The sequence below is a fragment of the Staurois parvus genome, unplaced genomic scaffold (genome assembly GCF_062004578.1).
Source record: "Staurois parvus isolate SC_StPar_1 unplaced genomic scaffold, SC_StPar_1.0 ptg000678l, whole genome shotgun sequence".
NCBI classification, from domain to species: domain Eukaryota; kingdom Metazoa; phylum Chordata; class Amphibia; order Anura; family Ranidae; genus Staurois; species Staurois parvus.
This window is the reverse complement of record NW_028318474.1, coordinates 74197-93136: the sequence shown is the minus strand read 5'-3', so window position 1 is coordinate 93136 and position 18940 is coordinate 74197. Positions and strand designations below refer to the sequence as shown.

Here is an 18940-nt window from a genome sequence, read left to right as displayed (position 1 = left end):
CATCAGCAGATTGGTCCACCTTTAACTTACTGAGTCTTGGCATTTCTTCTTCAGAAAAGAGGACAAATGCCTGTTTGTCATTGTTGGGGCATTGTTTTGATGTCTCCACCTTTAACCAAACAGGTGCTTGCCTTTCTTGACCAGCAGATTGATCAATTCCCACTTCCTCATTGTTAGGGCATTGTAGTTGTGTCTCCATCTTTAACTTACTGGGTCCTGGCATTTCTTCATCAGAAACATGGACAAATTCCTGTTCATCGTTGTTGGGGCATTGTTTTGATGTCTCCACCTTTAACCCACTAGGTGCTGGCCTTTCTTCATCATCAGATTGGTCAAATCCCTGTTCATCTTTTTTGGAGCATTGTTGGGGTGTCTCCACCTTCAGCCCTCTAGGTGATATAGTGGGTTTATCCATATCCTCCACAGAAGGTCCCTCTTGGATGTCTTTTTGGGAAGCCTCCTCTCTTCTCTTGTATGGATGCATGGTATTGCATTTTTTCTTTTCCCAATTCGCTTTGCATTTGGGCAATATTAGGGCATGCATGGAGTCCTGGATTGTTTTGGCCTCATTTTGTAGAGCATCAAATCTTCTCTCCTTTGATGGCCTTGATTCATGAGCAGATTGGTGGGGTCCTTGCTCATCACCTTTCCCACTCTTCTTCCCCCTTTTGTTGTCATTGTCCTCAAATCTTCCCACTTTTGAGGGCCTTGATTCGTGAGCAGATTGGTGGGATCCCTGCTCTTTGCCTTTACTATGCTTCTTTCCTCTGTTCTTGTTGTCGTCCTCTTCAAATCTTCCCATCTTTAAGGGCCTTGATTCCTGAGCAGACAGATGGGATCCCTGCTCATCGCTTTTACAACGCTTCTTTCCTCTGTTCTTGTTGTTGTCCTCTTCAAATCTTCCCATCTTTAAGGGCCTTGATTCCTGAGCAGATAGATGGGATCCCTGCTCATCGCTTTTACAGCGCTTCTTTCCTCTGTTCTTGTCATTGCCCTCCTCAAATCTTCCCATCTTTAAGGGCCTTGATTCCTGAGCAGATAGATGGGATCCCTGCTCATCGCTATTACAGAGCTTCTTTCCTCTGTTCTTGTGCCAAAATTATATAAGAAATATTTTTCCAACTAGTGTTTATACAATCCACCCCATAAATCCGTACATTTATTTGCTAAAAAATTGATCTGGCCATGGTGAACTGACATGTTGGTACTCTGCAGCTAATGGTGCCTACTATATGGAGACATGGAGCATCCTGCCCAAATAGTGCTTTGAAAACAGTGTAATCTGGGGAAGCACTACAGGAGGGTCACCATCCATCTGACATTATATAATACTGAAAGCAAGTTTATTGAGGAGTGTTGGTAAGGGTATGCATTCCTTACTACAATAGAAGTGTCACGGTGTGGATTTGTTTTGGAGCACTGAAAAGTGATTCACAATACACAGTGTTTTGCACTATTTTGAATTCACGTTTGTTCACTTGATTCACTTTTTACACTAATTACCAAAAGGAAAAATTATATTCCTATTTGGATATTCACTAGAGTGTTGTCACGAATATTTTTTATATATTAAAAAGATAATACACTATGTGATATTTCCTTTCTTTGAGGTTGTATCATCGTGAGAAAGGATTGGAAAGATTGGAAGGACTTTCATTTTTATTTTTTGGACTTTTTATTTTTTATTTTCTTTTTGGACTTTTTTTATATATTACGAACACTTGTAGCAAATAAATGTACAGATTTATGGGGTGGATGGTATAAACACTAGTTGGAAAAATATTTCTTATATCATTTTGGCACATTTTTATATCACTGTTGCACATCTTCAAGGGTGAAGGTGTTATTTGTGCTATGGGGATTTAAGATTTTGCTTTAGTTTATTTTGAATTTGTTACCTGTTTGATTTGAAATTATCTAAGGAAGTGGTATTTATAGATATTTCCTCTGTTCTTGTCATTGCCCTCCTCAAATCTTCCCATCTTTAAGGGCCTTGATTCCTGAGCAGATAGATGGGATCCATGCTCTTCGCCTCTCCCACGCTTGTTGTTGACCTTCTTGGAACTCTTTAAGTCTCCAGAATGGTTACTGTCATTAGAGTTCCCATGATTGCTGCATTGCAGCCTGCTCCCATGTTTAGAGCATTGTTGTGGTGTCTCCACCATGTGTCCACTGGATGATACAGTGGAGGTATCCATGTCCTCAGGTGAAGATCCCTCCTGGATGGTTTTTGGGGAAACCTTTTTCCTGGTGGATAAATGAGTTTTGTGGAGTGTTTTCTTTTCCCACTTCATTATACCTGATGATGTTGTCACAGATTGTAATGAATATCGCACTAGTACACAGAGCTCCATCTCTGAACCCTTCCAAGTGACTCTTCCGGTTGCCATAGCAACCGTAGACCGCGTACCTTCGCGCTCAGAAATTTAAGGTGGGCTGTGATTGGCTGTTATGGCAGCTGAAGCATTGCTGAGTGTTCTCCTTCCACCTTTACTCAGCGTTTTCCTTTCCCCTCCGCCCTTCTATATGTAATTAGGGCAAAAAAAAATGTTTGATTTTCAATTTATTATTTTAATTTTGTGTTCAAAAACGAAAAGTAAAAATAAAATGTGTTCTCCGTGATGTTGCCCAGTGACAGCAGGGACGTCACGTCGCCTCAGGCAGGCTGGGGCAGTCTGCCCGTCTCGCGGAGTTGACGTCATCACACCTGGTAACATCGGCAGGCCGGAGTCTCCCTGTCCAGGAAAAGAAAAAAAAGGGAATGGAGCTGGGACGGGGAGGAGCGCGCTGATTGGGCAGGGCGGGAGCACGTGACGTCCCAGGGCTCCGAGCTGGCGTTGTAGGCTTCGTGGAAGGTTAGGCTGTGCTGCTGGCGGCGGCTTGTCAGCACTGTCCGGGAAGGAGGAGAGGAAGTGCGGGAGTGGCCGGGACTGTACGGGGCCGCCGAGCGGAGTGAATGGGCTGAGGGAGCCGCCGTGCTTGTGAGAGGCCGCCGGAGAGGGGACTGTCTGCACCGGGGCAGCAGCATGGGTGAGTGCACAGCCCGCTGAGTCCGGGGCCTGGGAGCTGGGGGCACACCTGGCCTGTCACATGACCACCTGGGGGGGCGGCTCCAGACTTCTTCCCTTCTATACTGTGTGTGAGATCCCCGTTTGGGGTGGGGTGAGGGGGGTGTAATCTAAAAGGGGGTCTTAGCTCAACTTTTTCTGTACTGGGGGAAAAGGACTCTTAAGACATCTATAGTAGAGGGCCCCTCTTAGGTATGAAGAGGATAGTGGAGGGCCCCTCTTAGGTCTGGGTATGAAGAGAAGACTCGGACATCTATAGTGGAGGGTCCCTCTTAGGTATGAAGAGGAGAGGACTCGGACGTCTATAGTGGAGGGCCCCTCTTAGGTCTGGGTATGAAGAGGAGAGAACTCAGACATCTATAGTGGAGGGCCCCTCTTAGGTATGAAGAGGAGAGGACTCGGACGTCTATAGTGGAGGGCCCCTCTTAGGTATGAAGAGGAGAGGACTCGGACGTCTATAGTGGAGGGCCCCTCTTAGGTATGAAGAGGAGAGGACTCGGACGTCTATAGTGGAGGGCCCCTCTTAGGTCTGGGTATGAAGAGGAGAGAACTCAGACATCTATAGTGGAGGGCCCCTCTTAGGTATGAAGAGGAGAGGACTCGGACGTCTATAGTGGAGGGCCCCTCTTAGGTATGAAGAGGAGAGGACTCGGACATCTATAGTGGAGGGCCCCTCTTAGGTCTGGGTATGAAGAGGAGAGAACTCAGACATCTATAGTGGAGGGCCCCTCTTAGGTATGAAGAGGATAGGACTCGGACGTCTATAGTGGAGGGCCCCTCTTAGGTCTGGGTATGAAGAGGAGAGAACTCAGACATCTATAGTGGAGGGCCCCTCTTAGGTATGAAGAGGAGAGGACTCGGACGTCTATAGTGGAGGGCCCCTCTTAGGTCTGGGTATGAAGAGGAGAGAACTCAGACATCTATAGTGGAGGGCCCCTCTTAAGTCTGGGTATGGAGAGGACTCGGACATCTATAGTGGAGGGCCCTTCTTAGGTCTGGGTATGGAGAGGACTCGGACATCTATAGTGGAGGGCCCCTCTTAGGTCTGGGTATGGAGAGGACTCGGACGTCTATAGTGGAGGGCCCCTCTTAGGTCTGGGTATGAAGAGGAGAGGACTCGGACATCTATAGTGGAGGGCCCCTCTTAGGTCTGTGTATGCGGAGGACTCGGACGGCTATAATGGAGGGCCCCTCTTAGGTATGAAGAGGAGAGGACTCGGACATCTATAGTGGAGGGCCCCTCTTAGGTCTGGGTATGAAGAGGAGAGGACTCGGACATCTATAGTAGAGGGCCCCTCTTAGGTATGAAGAGGAGAGGACTCGGACATCTATAGTGGAGGGCCCCTCTTAGGTATGAAGAGGAGAGGACTCGGACATCTATAGTGGAGGGCCCCTCTTAGGTCTGGGTATGAAGAGGAGAGGACTCTGACATCTATAGTAGAGGGCCCCTCTTAGGTATGAAGAGGAGAGGACTCGGACATCTATAGTGGAGGGCCCCTCTTAGGTATGAAGAGGAGAGGACTCGGACATCTATAGTGGAGGGCCCCTCTTAGGTATGAAGAGGAGAGGACTCGGACATCTATAGTGGAGGGCCCCTCTTAGGTCTGGGTATGAAGAGGAGAGGACTCGGACATCTATAGTAGAGGGCCCCTCTTAGGTATGAAGAGGAGAGGACTCGGACATCTATAGTGGAGGGCCCCTCTTAGGTCTGGGTATGAAGAGGAGAGGACTCGGACATCTATAGTGGAGGGCCCCTCTTAGGTATGAAGAGGAGAGGACTCGGACATCTATAGTGGAGGGCCCCTCTTAGGTATGAAGAGGAGAGGACTCGGACATCTATAGTGGGGGGCCCCTCTTAGGTATGAAGAGGAGAGGACTCGGACATCTGTAGTGGGGGGCCCCTCTTAGGTATGAAGAGGAGAGGACTCGGACATCTATAGTGGGGGGCCCCTCTTAATTCTGTGTATGAAGAGGAGAGGACTCGGATATTTATAGTAGAAGGCCCCTTTAAGGTCTCCTCTCCTCTTCATACTCTGAACTTAGGGGTCCCACTATAGATGTCTGACTCCTCTTCTCTTCATACAGTAAACTTAGAGGGACCCTGAAGTATAGACATCCGAGTCCTCTCCTCTTCATACACTTATTCTAGAAGGGCCCTCCACTATAGATATCCTTTCCTTATAGATTTCTATAGTGGACCCCTGTAAGCTCATTGTATAAGCTGGGGAGGACTCGGATGTCTGCAGTGGAGGGCCCCATTCACTGTAGTGGGGGAAGAGGATTCCAGGACTTTGAGGTCTGCAGTGGAGGGCCCCATTCACCATAGTGGAGGAAGAGGATTCCAACATCTAGAATGGAGGGTACATCTAGCTTTAGTGTATGAAAGGGAAAGTACACAGATGTCTGTAGTGGAGGTCCCCGGTGAGTGTACGAAGAGGAGGGGACTCATTTCTGTTGTTGAAGGCACCCCTATGTTTTGTGTATGAAGAGGAGAGGACTCATTTCTGTTGTTGAAGGCACCCCTATGTTTTGTGTATGAAGAGAAGAGGACTCATTTCTGTTGCTGAAGGCACCCCTACGTTTTGTGTATGAAGAGGAGAGGACTCATTTCTGTTTCTGAAGGCACCCCTATGTTTTGTGTATGAAGAGGAGGGGACTCAGATTTCTGTAGTGGAGGGCCCCTGTGAACTTGATGTCTGAGTAGGAGGGGGCCAGCTGAAATTTGATCAGTGTATGGCCAGCTTTATACATGGGTGACCCTTTCTAAACGTCCTGTTAATGAGTAAATAAAGGAGTCTTGTGTGTTCCATGTTCATCAGTGTTGGTTCCTCTATCTGTCAGCGGTTTTCCCTATTTTTGTGTGTGGGTCCTATATTTACACCAGAGACACCCCATCTAGACTTGGTGAGGAAGGGGCTCCTGTGCCACATTTAGCAGTGACCCCTGATAAGTTCTTTCTAGTTATAAATATGACAGAGCAGTGTCCTATAGGTGAGACCTCCTTGGCAAATATCATCCCAGTTGTCTTTGTAAAAAGCAGCCTTCTTTTTTTATTTATTCCATTCAGACACTACATCAGCTATGGAGTTACTCTCTAGTGAGAAGTGGTTTCATATCTCATGCTATGATTTTGTGTGGCCGTCATAATTACAGAATGGGCCCCTTCAAGCTTTATTTGTACTCTAACAGTTCCCTCAATCTGTGTACTTTTTATTTCACATCGAGGAGGAGTGGATTTCTTTCCAGTTGTGATTTTTTTTTTTTTGGTTTTTTTTTTTTGGTTTTGTTTTTTTTTGGGGGGGGGGGGGCGGTTTCTATTGCAGTGTAGAGAAATCCGTCTTTCTAAACCTCATGGGACTGGAGTGTTTTATCTTCCATATTGGGTTCACTTATGGTAGGTTGAAGGACTGGACATGTATTTTCTTGTATGCATGTTTTTGTGCTCCTCCACATGTAGCTTTGCGACCACTGCCATCCCATAAACAATCTCAGAAAAAAACGATCATCACATCCCAATTATCTTTTATAGAGCTGACAATCTTTATTTAATGCAAAGCAAGTACACTCCATTTTCAATGTTAAAATGAGTTACAACAGTAGACTATAACATGTCTCCACCTTATCCTGGTTCTTGTTCACACATTATTACATTTGTGGAAGAATACAGCTCATGCTCTCCCAAACAAGGTGGCTGGATTGAGTTTTGTAATGGGTGAGTTGACTTATCCATTAACAGACTTTGTCTAGACTTGTACACCTAAAAATGTGTGTGAGGGTGTCCTTGGAGGGCTCCTATCCCTGCACACTTGTGTGAGGAGCACTGAGCAACAGTAAGCAGGAATTTGGGAGTGCATGGTCACAGCCCAATGCAGAGATGTAAACGGTACCATTTCCTCTGTTATAGAATGTAAATGTGTCTTGCAGATGAGGAAATAACGGGACAGCTCTACAGAGAGAATGTGCTATGCAGTAATAGCCCCCAACATTGGAGTCATTGGATGCAGTAATAGCCCCCAACATTGGAGTCGTTGGATGCAGTAATAGCCCCCAGCACTGGTGGCGGAGGACGCATCAGTGTTCTAAGTGATTGCATTAATAGGCACTAGTGTCATTAATATTAAAGCATTGGTGGTCAGTAGCAGCACCCCTGTATTCATGGTCATGAATGAAAGTGTTAACCCCCTCATCCCCTTCATTGTTGAACACTTGCCTATCACACGCTCCTTTGCCACTGTATGCCTCTGTATGCCTTTCTTCTGGCTGGATCTTTATATGTACTGTGGGTGGAAATAACTGCCCACAATACAGTGTCTGTGCTGTGCACTGGAGCCGAGAGAATGTTCCAGAGTCCGGCACCCCACTGCCTATATTTATTTCAGGTACTTGTATAGCACTGTCCATTTACGCAGTGCTTTACATATATATTGTACATTCACATCAGTCCCTAACCTTCAAGGAGCGTACAATCTAAGGTCCCTAACTTACATTCATACATATACTAGGGCCAATTTAAACAGGATCCAATTAACCTACCAGCATGTCTTTAGAGTGTAGGAGGAAACAGGAGTACCCAGAGGAAACCCACGCAGGCACAGGGAGAACATGCAAACTCCAGGCAGGAGGTGCCGTGGCTGGGATTTGAACCAACGACCCTAGTACTGCCAGGCGGAAGTGCTAACCATTTAGCCATTGTGCTGCCCACCTATATGATGATCAGTAGCCCACAGACTGCATGGTGGGCACCAGGGGTCTATGCAATCTGGTCTTGTGTAATTGTGTATGTGGTCCAATCTTTTATCCCTATTTGGTATAGCCAACCCATATTTGGTGTCTGCTTGGATTGTGGGTATTCTCTTGTCTTTTGTTACATGAGCAGTGCATGCTGTTGAGTAACTTTGAAAGAGTCCTGTAGTGTAGAAAGCGATTTCTAGTATATACCTCTAACAGGGAAAACCTGCAGGTTCTGCAAATGTTTATACATTTATAAAAGTTAGAAAGTAAAGATGCAGAAGCAACATAAGTCAAGTGAAAGTGCTGGATGTATTCTAATTCAAACCTGTGATTTAATTTCTGAGTCATATTGGCACTTGTGGTGTATATGTGAATGGTTTCATTTATACTTTCTGTTCACTGATGCTGGTGGGTATGTGTGATGCTCATTGCATCCATTGGTGTGTTCTGTAGGGAGCATTGCAATGCATTTTCAGAAAATGACATTTTGTTTAACCCTGTTTGGCGCAGCATTCTGCAGGTGTTCTGCATTGTTACACAGCACATGCTACCAGGCGTATATGGTGTAAATGGAGCACATAGAAAACACTTTTTTGCAGGCAGCATTGACCCCCCTGAATGATGGGACATATTTTGTTCAGTAACTGTGCCAGTACTTGGGGAGCGTTGCGGTTGCATGTTATCTGCAGTAGGCCCCAGTCAGGCCATGTCTGGCTGTTCTGTCCACTGTGCCAGGAAAGCGGCTGCACTGCTTCTTTATCAGTGCCCTTGTGAAACCAGCCTTGCTCCCATTAGTATATATTGTAGGGGATATTCTTGTGTAGGTAAGCCATCTGGTTAGTTATACAGCATTAGCTGACTGTAAGTACATCTGGTCTGTTTATGTTGCTGCCCCATGTTTGAATCTGTGTAGCCAGCTACTCCTGAATTTCCTGATCTTCAAATAAAGAGACCATTTTCAGGAAGAATTTAATGTGCGTACTCTCCTGCTGTAAAACTGGTTGTGCCTTTTGATCCTGTACAGTACTAGTATCTGTTGTATGTTTTACATGGTATGAATGGCTGCAGGTTTTTCTTTTTCCCTAACTTGAAAAATGGCTCAAATTTACTCTAAAGGGAAGTAAATCTTTAGTACATGAAGTATAATATACAAGCTCTATAATCAATAAAGATAGTATGAGAAGGTTTATACCCCAGAATTTGTTACAAACCTGCACCGTTCACATGAAGAATATGGTAGAAATATATAGCAGCATGAAAACGACCAATATGCAGGGATTCAGGCAGCTTATGTTGTCTGTGATGATCTCAACTTTTCCTGGGAAAGGTAAACTTGGACCTTCCCCGACCCCTCGCCTCACAGTTTGGCCTTTAATGTGTTGGGTAGTCTTGGGCTCATTCAAACAAGCAATATGCAACTAAACGCCATCTCTGGATGCGGGACCACTCCATGCTATGGTTACATATAGACTGGCCAGTTTGCAGTTTGAAATGCCGTGCCCTGAACAGACTGCATCCAGGGTTGGCTAATCACATGTAAAAGCTCGGATTAGTGTTTGCATGCGAACATCTGCAAAGCCTGTCATTTATTTGTACAGGTTGCTGGCCGTGGTTCACACTGTGTGCATGCTTGCTGGTAAGAACCACCATTTTTTGATGGCATCTGCCTCAGATTTCCCATCCGATCAAGCACATAGTCTTTTCTACAATAAACCGTCTGCCTGCTCAATTTTCTATTTTTTTAACGCATTGTAAGAGCTATACATTATGACTATGACAAGGTTAACGGTCCAACAGGATTCCGTGTCATTCTGGATACGGATTTTTTTTTTCTTAGTAATCTGATATTTTTGAACTTAAATATAGTATGTGTCTGTGCTAAAGTGAAACCTGTCACCCCAGAAGAGGAAACTTCAATTTATTTTCCTTTATGTATTCTATTAACCCCTTCCAGTCCGGACACTTTTACCCCCTTCCTGACCAGGGCAATTTTCAGCTTTCAGCACTATCACATTTTGAATGACAATTGCGCGGTCATGCTACACTGTACCCAAATGAATTTTTTACCTTTTTTTTTTTTTTTTGTTTGCAAACGATTTTATTGTACATAAGTAGACAGTAAAACAACAGCACAGTATGAAAGTGATCTTGTCAACAAAAATAAGGCACATTTGAAATGTACAATACATAAAAGTATATTAACATAAAAAAGAAGATAAAGGAAGAAAGAAAGTTATGAGTGCATGAGATACATAAATGATAAAATAGATTGAGTGATACATCTATCAACAATATATGTTGGCCATTCTTTACCGGGGATTTTTACCATTTTTTTGAGACAGATAAAACTTTATTTTGGTGGTGTTTATTCATCGCTGGGATTTTAATTTTGTTTGCTATGTAAATGAAAATGTCCAAAAATTTTGAAAAAACGTTTTTCTTATACAATTTTGCAAATAAATAATATTTCATCATAAATCTTGGCCAAAATGTATTCTGTTTTATCTTTTTAGTAAAAAAAAAAAAAGCCAAATTACCGTATTTTTCGCACCATAAGACGCACTTTTTTCCCCCCCAAAAAGGGGGGAAAATGTCAGTGCGTCTTATGGAGCGAATGTAAAGCGGCCGGTCCGGTATTTCTGCCGCCACCATGTCAGAATACCGGGCCGGCCGCTCAGCTGTTCTCTCCTGCAGGGCCTTACCTGTTCCTCGCTCCAGCGCTGCACAGTCTTCCCGCGCTGGCTTCTGTGACAGCCGGGTGCCCACTGCGCATGTGCTGCGCTTTGTGAATGATCCGGTGTCTTCTGGGACACATGAAAGGTCACAGAAGGCGCCGGGCCATTCACAAAGCGAAGCGCTTCTTGCACCTGCGCAGTGGGCACCCGGCTGTCACAGAAGCCGGCCCGGGAAGAAGAGGGAAGGCAACTCCGCGGAAGTGGGAGCGGGTACCTGTCAAATTCAGGTACCCGCTCCCCCTCCCTCCCCAAAGGTCAGCAGTCTCTGGTCATCCCCTTCACTGTCTGCAGTCTCTGGTCATTCCCTGCACTGTCCGCAGTCTCTGGTCATTCCCTGCACTGTCTGCAGTCTCTGGTCATTCCCTGCACTGTCCGCAGTCTCTGGTCATTCCCTGTACTGTCTGCAGTCTCTGGTCATCTCCTGTACTGTCTGCAGTCTCTGGTCATCCCCTGTACTGTCTGCAGTCTCTGGTCATTCCCTGTACTGTCCGCAGTCTCTGGTCATTCCCTGCACTGTCCGCAGTCTCTGGTCATTCCCTGCACTGTCCGCAGTCTCTGGTCATCCCCTGCACTGTCCGCAGTCTCTGGTCATTCCCTGCACTGTGTCCGCAGTCTCTGGTCATCTCCTGCACTGTGTCCGCAGTCTCTGGTCATCTCCTGCACTGTGTCCGCAGTCTCTGGTCATCTCCTGCACTGTGTCCGCAGTCTCTGGTCATCTCCTGCACTGTGTCCGCAGTCTCTGGTCATCTCCTGCACTGTGTCCGCAGTCTCTGGTCATCTCCTGCACTGTGTCCGCAGTCTCTGGTCATCTCCTGCACTGTGTCCGCAGTCTCTGGTCATCTCCTGCACTGTGTCCGCAGTCTCTGGTCATCTCCTGCACTGTGTCCGCAGTCTCTGGTCATCTCCTGCACTGTGTCCGCAGTCTCTGGTCATCTCCTGCACTGTGTCCGCAGTCTCTGGTCATCTCCTGCACTGTGTCCGCAGTCTCTGGTCATCTCCTGCACTGTGTCCGCAGTCTCTGGTCATCTCCTGCACTGTGTCCGCAGTCTCTGGTCATCTCCTGCACTGTGTCCGCAGTCTCTGGTCATCTCCTGCACTGTGTCCGCAGTCTCTGGTCATCTCCTGCACTGTGTCCGCAGTCTCTGGTCATCTCCTGCACTGTGTCCGCAGTCTCTGGTCATCTCCTGCACTGTGTCCGCAGTCTCTGGTCATCTCCTGCACTGTGTCCGCAGTCTCTGGTCATCTCCTGCACTGTGTCCGCAGTCTCTGGTCATCTCCTGCACTGTGTCCGCAGTCTCTGGTCATCTCCTGCACTGTGTCCGCAGTCTCTGGTCATCTCCTGCACTGTGTCCGCAGTCTCTGGTCATCTCCTGCACTGTGTCCGCAGTCTCTGGTCATCTCCTGCACTGTGTCCGCAGTCTCTGGTCATCTCCTGCACTGTGTCCGCAGTCTCTGGTCATCTCCTGCACTGTGTCCGCAGTCTCTGGTCATCTCCTGCACTGTGTCCGCAGTCTCTGGTCATCTCCTGCACTGTGTCCGCAGTCTCTGGTCATCTCCTGCACTGTGTCCGCAGTCTCTGGTCATCTCCTGCACTGTGTCCGCAGTCTCTGGTCATCTCCTGCACTGTGTCCGCAGTCTCTGGTCATCTCCTGCACTGTGTCCGCAGTCTCTGGTCATCTCCTGCACTGTGTCCGCAGTCTCTGGTCATCTCCTGCACTGTGTCCGCAGTCTCTGGTCATCTCCTGCACTGTGTCCGCAGTCTCTGGTCATCTCCTGCACTGTGTCCGCAGTCTCTGGTCATCTCCTGCACTGTGTCCGCAGTCTCTGGTCATCTCCTGCACTGTGTCCGCAGTCTCTGGTCATCTCCTGCACTGTGTCCGCAGTCTCTGGTCATCTCCTGCACTGTGTCCGCAGTCTCTGGTCATCTCCTGCACTGTGTCCGCAGTCTCTGGTCATCTCCTGCACTGTGTCCGCAGTCTCTGGTCATCTCCTGCACTGTGTCCGCAGTCTCTGGTCATCTCCTGCACTGTGTCCGCAGTCTCTGGTCATCTCCTGTACTGTGTCCGCAGTCTCTGGTCATCTCCTGTACTGTGTCCGCAGTCTCTGGTCATCTCCTGTACTATGTCCGCAGTCTCTTGGTCATCCCCTGTACTTTGTCCGCAGTCTCTGGTCATCTCCTGTACTATGTCTGCAGTCCATTGGTTCAGAATATTTTTTTTTCTTGTTTTTCACCTCTAAAACCTAGGTGCGTCTTATGGTCAGGTGCGTCTTATGGAGCGAAAAATACGGTAGTTTATAACCATAAATTATACATTTTAAACATTTTTACATCTTTATTTTTTTTTTATATTCATTTTATTTATTTTTTACATACTGTCACCCTAGCAGTACAATGTCACCATGGTGACACTGTACTACTTTTGGGGGGTGATGAAGATTATTATTTTTTTTTTTTTTTACACGGATTGCTTTTACACCCATATAGGATGTAAAAGCAATCATTTCTCTTTCTCTCTGTCTGCATTCTTGCAGCCATTGAGAACTACTGAGTGAGATGTGATTGGTCACAGCTTGTCACATGGTACAAGGCTGTTGTGAATAGCCCTGTACCATGTGACCTCTGTGATCATTCACAGATTTCACACGTAGTAAGCAATGATGTCAGAAGTGACATCTTGCTTACTACTTTGCATGTGATCACTAATTGACCAATCAGTGATCACATGATCGGGACCTCGTACAGAGGTCCCGTCTGACGATCGGTGTTTCACTGTGTCCGGAGAACACAGCGGGCACTGGATCACGGTGCTGTGCGCTCCCGGGGAGCGCGTACAAGCAGGGTGCGGGGAGGCCATTTATAAACGGCCCCCCGACCCTTCAGTGCCACAGTCCGGCCGTTTATATACAACGGCCGGTCGGGAAGTGGTTAAAATATATGCTTTATAATCAAGTTAACTTACTGTTTAATTTCCTAATGATTGTGGCTTTCTACTTGCCTGCTCTGTGACATGATTTTGCACAGAGCGGCCCTGGACATCCTTTTCTGGGGCCCCTTACTGGTGCTCTTGGATCCTCCTCCCCTTCCGAGCGCCCCCATAATCAAACCGCTTCCTTTGGGGGTACTTGTGTGGGCTCAATCTTGAGCATACACAGCATGGCTTGCCCCGCCCCCTGCTACCTCCTCACAGGATTTGATTTGAATCCTGTTAAGAGAGTGAGCAGTGTTAGATTGGGCTCAGATAAACATTTAGGGAGGGGAGCTGAACATGAGGTTTATAACTTTCATGCAGGAGAAAGCATTAAGGTAAAATCGTTTAGCCTTTACAGCTGAATTCCAGGGGTAAAAGAAAAGGCCATAGCAGCGCTCATGCCCACCATTACCCAACTACAGGGGTATTTTTTTTTGTGATGAAGTGGGACTGTGGTATAGTGTTCTGTATGTACCTTCTCTATGCAGAGTCATTTTCCTGCTCGGCATTGAATAACCTGGCTTTTAGAGCTCATTCTCACTAGCGGTTGCGGAAGGGGATGCAGCAAAACCCTGCAGATCAGCCATTCTACCCCCTTTAGCCGCAGAGACCGCAGCTGGGGGTGAAGACAGCTGCGAGGCTTTGCTACCCTCTTTTGCTTTCGACAGGTGTAGCACCCTTTGAACACAACCTATTCAAGTGCTAGTGTGGGTATCAGTGGGTTAAAGCGGGCGGTGATACACCTCACTGTCTGTCAAATGCTCTCTGAAAAGTGATCCGAATGTGAAACGAGCCCTAAGTCTCTTCACAAAACATGCCGTTGAGAAGATTTGATAAGGATATGATATAAAATCATTTTATAGACTTGTACCAAAACAGAAAATGACAATCAGCAAAAATTATTTTAGTTTTTCCCTTTTATAGAAAGCCTAAGGATAAATCCTTGACCTTCAATCTTAAATGCTAGTTGACTAAGCGTTTATGGTGATTGTCTGGCTTCAGTACTTGGTCAGCAAGGCACACTCGCTGAAAAAGGAAGCATTGGCTAGGCCGCATTTCAGATACGCCTCTTATTGGACAGGGAGGGTGGTCAGGGCCAATGCTCAAAGTTAACGGCCCCATAGCAAAGTGGAAGCCATCTCAGACAGGTCAAAGTAGGATTTCCTTCACATGAGGGGTTGGTGGGCACACTGAGGCAGCTTTTTGTTTTAGATTTAATACTAAATCCACAGCTATGTGTTTTTTGTTTTTCTCCTGATGTGTTTTCCATAAAAAATAATAGAAGCATGTCAACACGCATTAACATGCATTGTGTGGATTTAAAGTGTGTTGCATTGTATTGGATGTCAACGTGTATTATGGTGCATTTACATGCGTTGTGTTAACATGCATCATGATATGTAAAAATGTGCACCTTTTAATGCAGAAGGGTCAGGCTCAGACATTGGTCCCTACCCTCAGTTAACCAGTGGGTGTGCGGATCCGTTTGAACAGCGATATCGTCTTAGACCGCCATTACTTTGTATAGGGTTAGTGTGACCCCCACTGTTTACATTTCATCTCAGCAACAAGAATCTGCTGATTCTTTCTTCTGGAATCTGGTGCAGGCCTGTATTCGTCCATATGAAGGAGGCTTAGCATTCACGATATTACATGGGGTGGAATAAAATAATGAATTAAACACCCTTTAACTAATAACCAAGGGCCATTATCATAAATCATTATTGTGCAATTGTTTAATATTCCAGGGAATGTTGGCAGAGTAAGACAAGGTATAAATAGACAAGTCTGTGCAGCCGACTGAAGATAAGGATTTTGTGTGATAATTAGCAGGAAGTGATGCAGGAATGTGATGGCGGCTGTCCTTGGATCCAGCAATTTCTGCTTGTGGTTTGATTGGGAGCCATTGTCTCTGATGTTCCTGTATTTACACAACACTTGTCTTTCATTCCATTGCTGTTTTGTGTGCATTTCCTCAGCAGACAGCTGCCTCTGGTGTCACCGCTGAAAAGGGATTATGTTTACCACTGAAACATAGGATTATGATGCCAAGCTTTCCTCTGTAGAGCCGAAGATATTAGGACTTTTCATTTCCAAGAGCTTGCGTTGATGTCCCGTCATTTGGACATTTGATTTTACTGGCAAATATATCTTCTAGCAGTTTAATAGGTTGGTCCATCATTTTAGATAAAACCCAGTAAAGAATCACTCAGGCATTCTCTAGTATACTTGTACATCATTTCTGAAGTGCAGAAATCACAACTTTCTCCAAAGTTTTGTCACAGACCAGCTGATATCTGGCCTAGACGCATAGGGCATAGCATGGTATTCCACAATGTTTTATGTTGGTGTTCTGTTGACTCAGAAAAAGGCTACTTGTATAAAGCCTTGTATTTGCCAAGTAGTATGGCTGTTTGGAGCCCATGGCCTTTCCAGTATGATAAGCCATCAAGTCTTGCAAGCAACACTTCTTCATGGAGATTTCTCTGGAGAGGAGGCAATGGAAAGCTTGATGATGTGCATTCACCGTGTCCACAAGTTAAACTGTCTGCAAAGCAAAAGTTGGTTGCTGCACGAAAGAACCTGGGCTGTTGTGAGTTTCACAGGGCAAAAACAAAAATTGTGCAAATTGTTTAAAGCTGAATTCCAGGTCTGGATATTTTTGCATAGGTACATGGATAGGCCTGGCTTGGACCAACTATTTGTAACTATGTACAGTATGTTCCATACCTGACCGATCTCCCAGGAAGTTGGAAGTCACTGTAGTAGACACCGCTACTCCAGTCACCTCCGCTAGCTTTGGGTCCTGTGCTGAGTGGCTGCCTTGCTGCATAGTAAACACAGGAGATCACTCGCTTGGCACGGGGTGCCATTCAGAGAGCACCTTGTATTTTTTCAGTAAAGAAGAGCGTTTTCCAATTGGACTGGATGAAGAGGTGGGGCAGTGACATTGTCATGTCCACCTCTTCCAATTAGAGAACACTTTTCATTCTGTGAAAAATCTGAAGTGTTCTCTGAATAATGCCCTTGCTGTGCAAAAGACCACCTGTGTGCCTAAGCAGCAGGGCAACCACTCGGCACAGGACCCAGAATAGTAGTCGTGCTTACCACTTGATTTTTAGCTTCCGGAGAGATCAGTCAGGTATGGAACATGATTACTTACATTGAAACTGGAGCAATGTAACTGTGCAAAAGTATCCATGCCTAGAATTCAACTTTACAACATTTAACACAGAGTGGATCAATGGGAGACTTTTCAGTCATGTGACCAAATATAAATTATTATTATACAGGATTTATATAGCGCCAACAGTTTGCTCAGCACTTTACAATATAACGAGAGACAATACAGCTACAATACAGTTCAATACAAGAGGAATAGGAGGGCCTGATCCTTGGAGCTTACAATCTAGGTTCATAAATAAGATGTGGTACTAAGGCCTCATGCACACTGGGCATTTGCACAGCTCTTCTGAACACATTTTCTCCTGGCAGGATTAAAGCAGCCTAAAAAATACACTCGTAAAGCTGCATTTTGCAAACACATGTAGACTTGTCAAGCATTTGGGCTTTCATTCATTTAACCACTAGGGGATTGCCCGCAGTACATATACTGCTACAAGGCGGCCCCTGTGAGCAGGAGCACCTATATAAATGTGATCCTGCTTTCCGGGGTAGGGGGCGTGCGCGAAGCACGTGACCGCCATACCCACGGCATTGATCGCGGGTGTCAATCACCGGGTCCCGGCCGATGATTACCCTCCGGAGCCCGGTGATTGCCGGCAATCACAGACAGGGAGGAAGGCTGCATTGTTTTCACTGGTGCTTTCCTCCCTGTCAGCTATCGGCTCACTGTTCCGGGATTGCTGGACACAGCCTTCGGGAACAGTGTGTAACAGAATAGTACACACCCCCGCCCCCTAGTAAAACACTCCCCTCACACAGTTAACCCTTTGATTGTCTCCAGAAGTTAACTCCTTCCTCCCCAGTGCCATTATTCCCCACTGCCTTCTTGGGCAGTCCCGTGCCATCGGGGAAACCTGAGAATGCAGCCGGTGTTTCTGCCAGCTGACCATAGAGCTGATTGGAGACCAGAATGGTGCCATTCATCTCTATAGTCTAAGAAATTAGAAGCTACGAGCATTTCATCACTTGAGTTTCGCAGGATATAACAGCGCCATTTGTAAATTGGGAAAGCATCTGATCACACCGATTTTTGGTTTGATTAGATAATGTAAGGGCAGAGGAGATATCTAGAGTCTGATAGAACCCAGATTTCTGAAAAAAGAATATATAACAATGCCCATTGAAGTTATAGGGGATATTTGCATTCCCTGTGATGGCATTAAAAGTGATAAAAAAAATAAAATAAAATAAAGGGACAGTGTAAAAATAATAGTAAAACAAAAAAATCAAAATAACTTAAAAAAAAAAAAAAAATACCCTCACCCCCCCGCACCTGCGTTCGTGAGCCTTGACCCTGTGCCGTTATGTAAACAGTGGTTGCACCATGCATGTGAGGTATTGCCGTGAACGTCAGATCAAGGGCAGTAATTCTAACACTAGACCTCCTCTGTAAATCTAAAATGGTAGCTTGTAAAGGCTTTTAAAACATTGCCTATGGATATTAAAAACGTATGCAGTTTGTCGCCATTGCACGGGGCATGCATAGTTTAAAGCATGTCATGTTTGGTATCTATTTACTCAGCATACCATCATCTTGTATATTTTACCAAATAATTGGTCATTATATTGTGTTTCTGTTCAGTAAAAGTAAAAAAAGTGTATTTTTTTTAAAAAATTGCGTTTGAAAAATTGCTGCGCGAGTACTATGTGACACAAAGAATTGAAGCACCCACCATTTTATTCACTAGGGTGTTTGCTTTAAAAAAATGTTTGGAGTTTAAATTAAATTCCTAGCAAAAAATACTGATTTTTTTTTTTTTTTTTTTTTTCATGTGAACAAAAAGTGTCAGAAAAGGCTTGGTCTTCAGGTGGTTAGAAGAGTGAATGATGTGTGGCATAATCTTTCTCAAGTTTTTTTGTTTATAGCGCCAAAAATAAAAAGCATACAGGTGATCAAATACCACCAAAAGAAAGCTCTATTTGTGTAAAAAAAAAAAAAAAAGACATCAATTTCATTTATGTACCATATTGCATGACTTTAATTGTCCGTTAAACTAGTGCAGCGCTGTATAGCAAAAAAATGGCGTAAATTGCAGTATCTATACCATAGTTTGTAGACTCTATAACTTTCACACAAAGCAATCAATATATACTTATTGGGATTTTTATTACCAAAAACATGTAGCAGAATACATTTTGGCCTAAATTTATAACTAACTTTGAGTTTACTACATTTTTTTTATAGCCGAAATGAAAAAATATTGTTTTTCTTAAGTGTTTGGTCTTTTTTTGTTTATAGCTCGAAAAATAA

The 18940-nt window shown here is 45.2% G+C and overlaps 1 protein-coding gene across 4 annotated transcripts in view; it reads left to right on the top strand.

Annotated features, from left to right (window-relative positions):
* Window positions 1–18940, top strand: part of LOC149447636 (uncharacterized) — a 279294-nt gene that overhangs the window by 219961 nt on the left and 40393 nt on the right. For 2 of the 4 annotated variants that reach the window (XR_016305840.1, XR_016305841.1), the window contains exon 1: window positions 2715–3030. The exons of the other annotated variants lie outside the window; for them this stretch is intronic. The gene's annotated coding sequence lies outside the window, so the exon portion shown is untranslated. Of the gene's footprint in view, window positions 1–2714; window positions 3031–18940 lie in introns of those variants that run through there. 4 annotated transcript variants of the gene reach the window in all.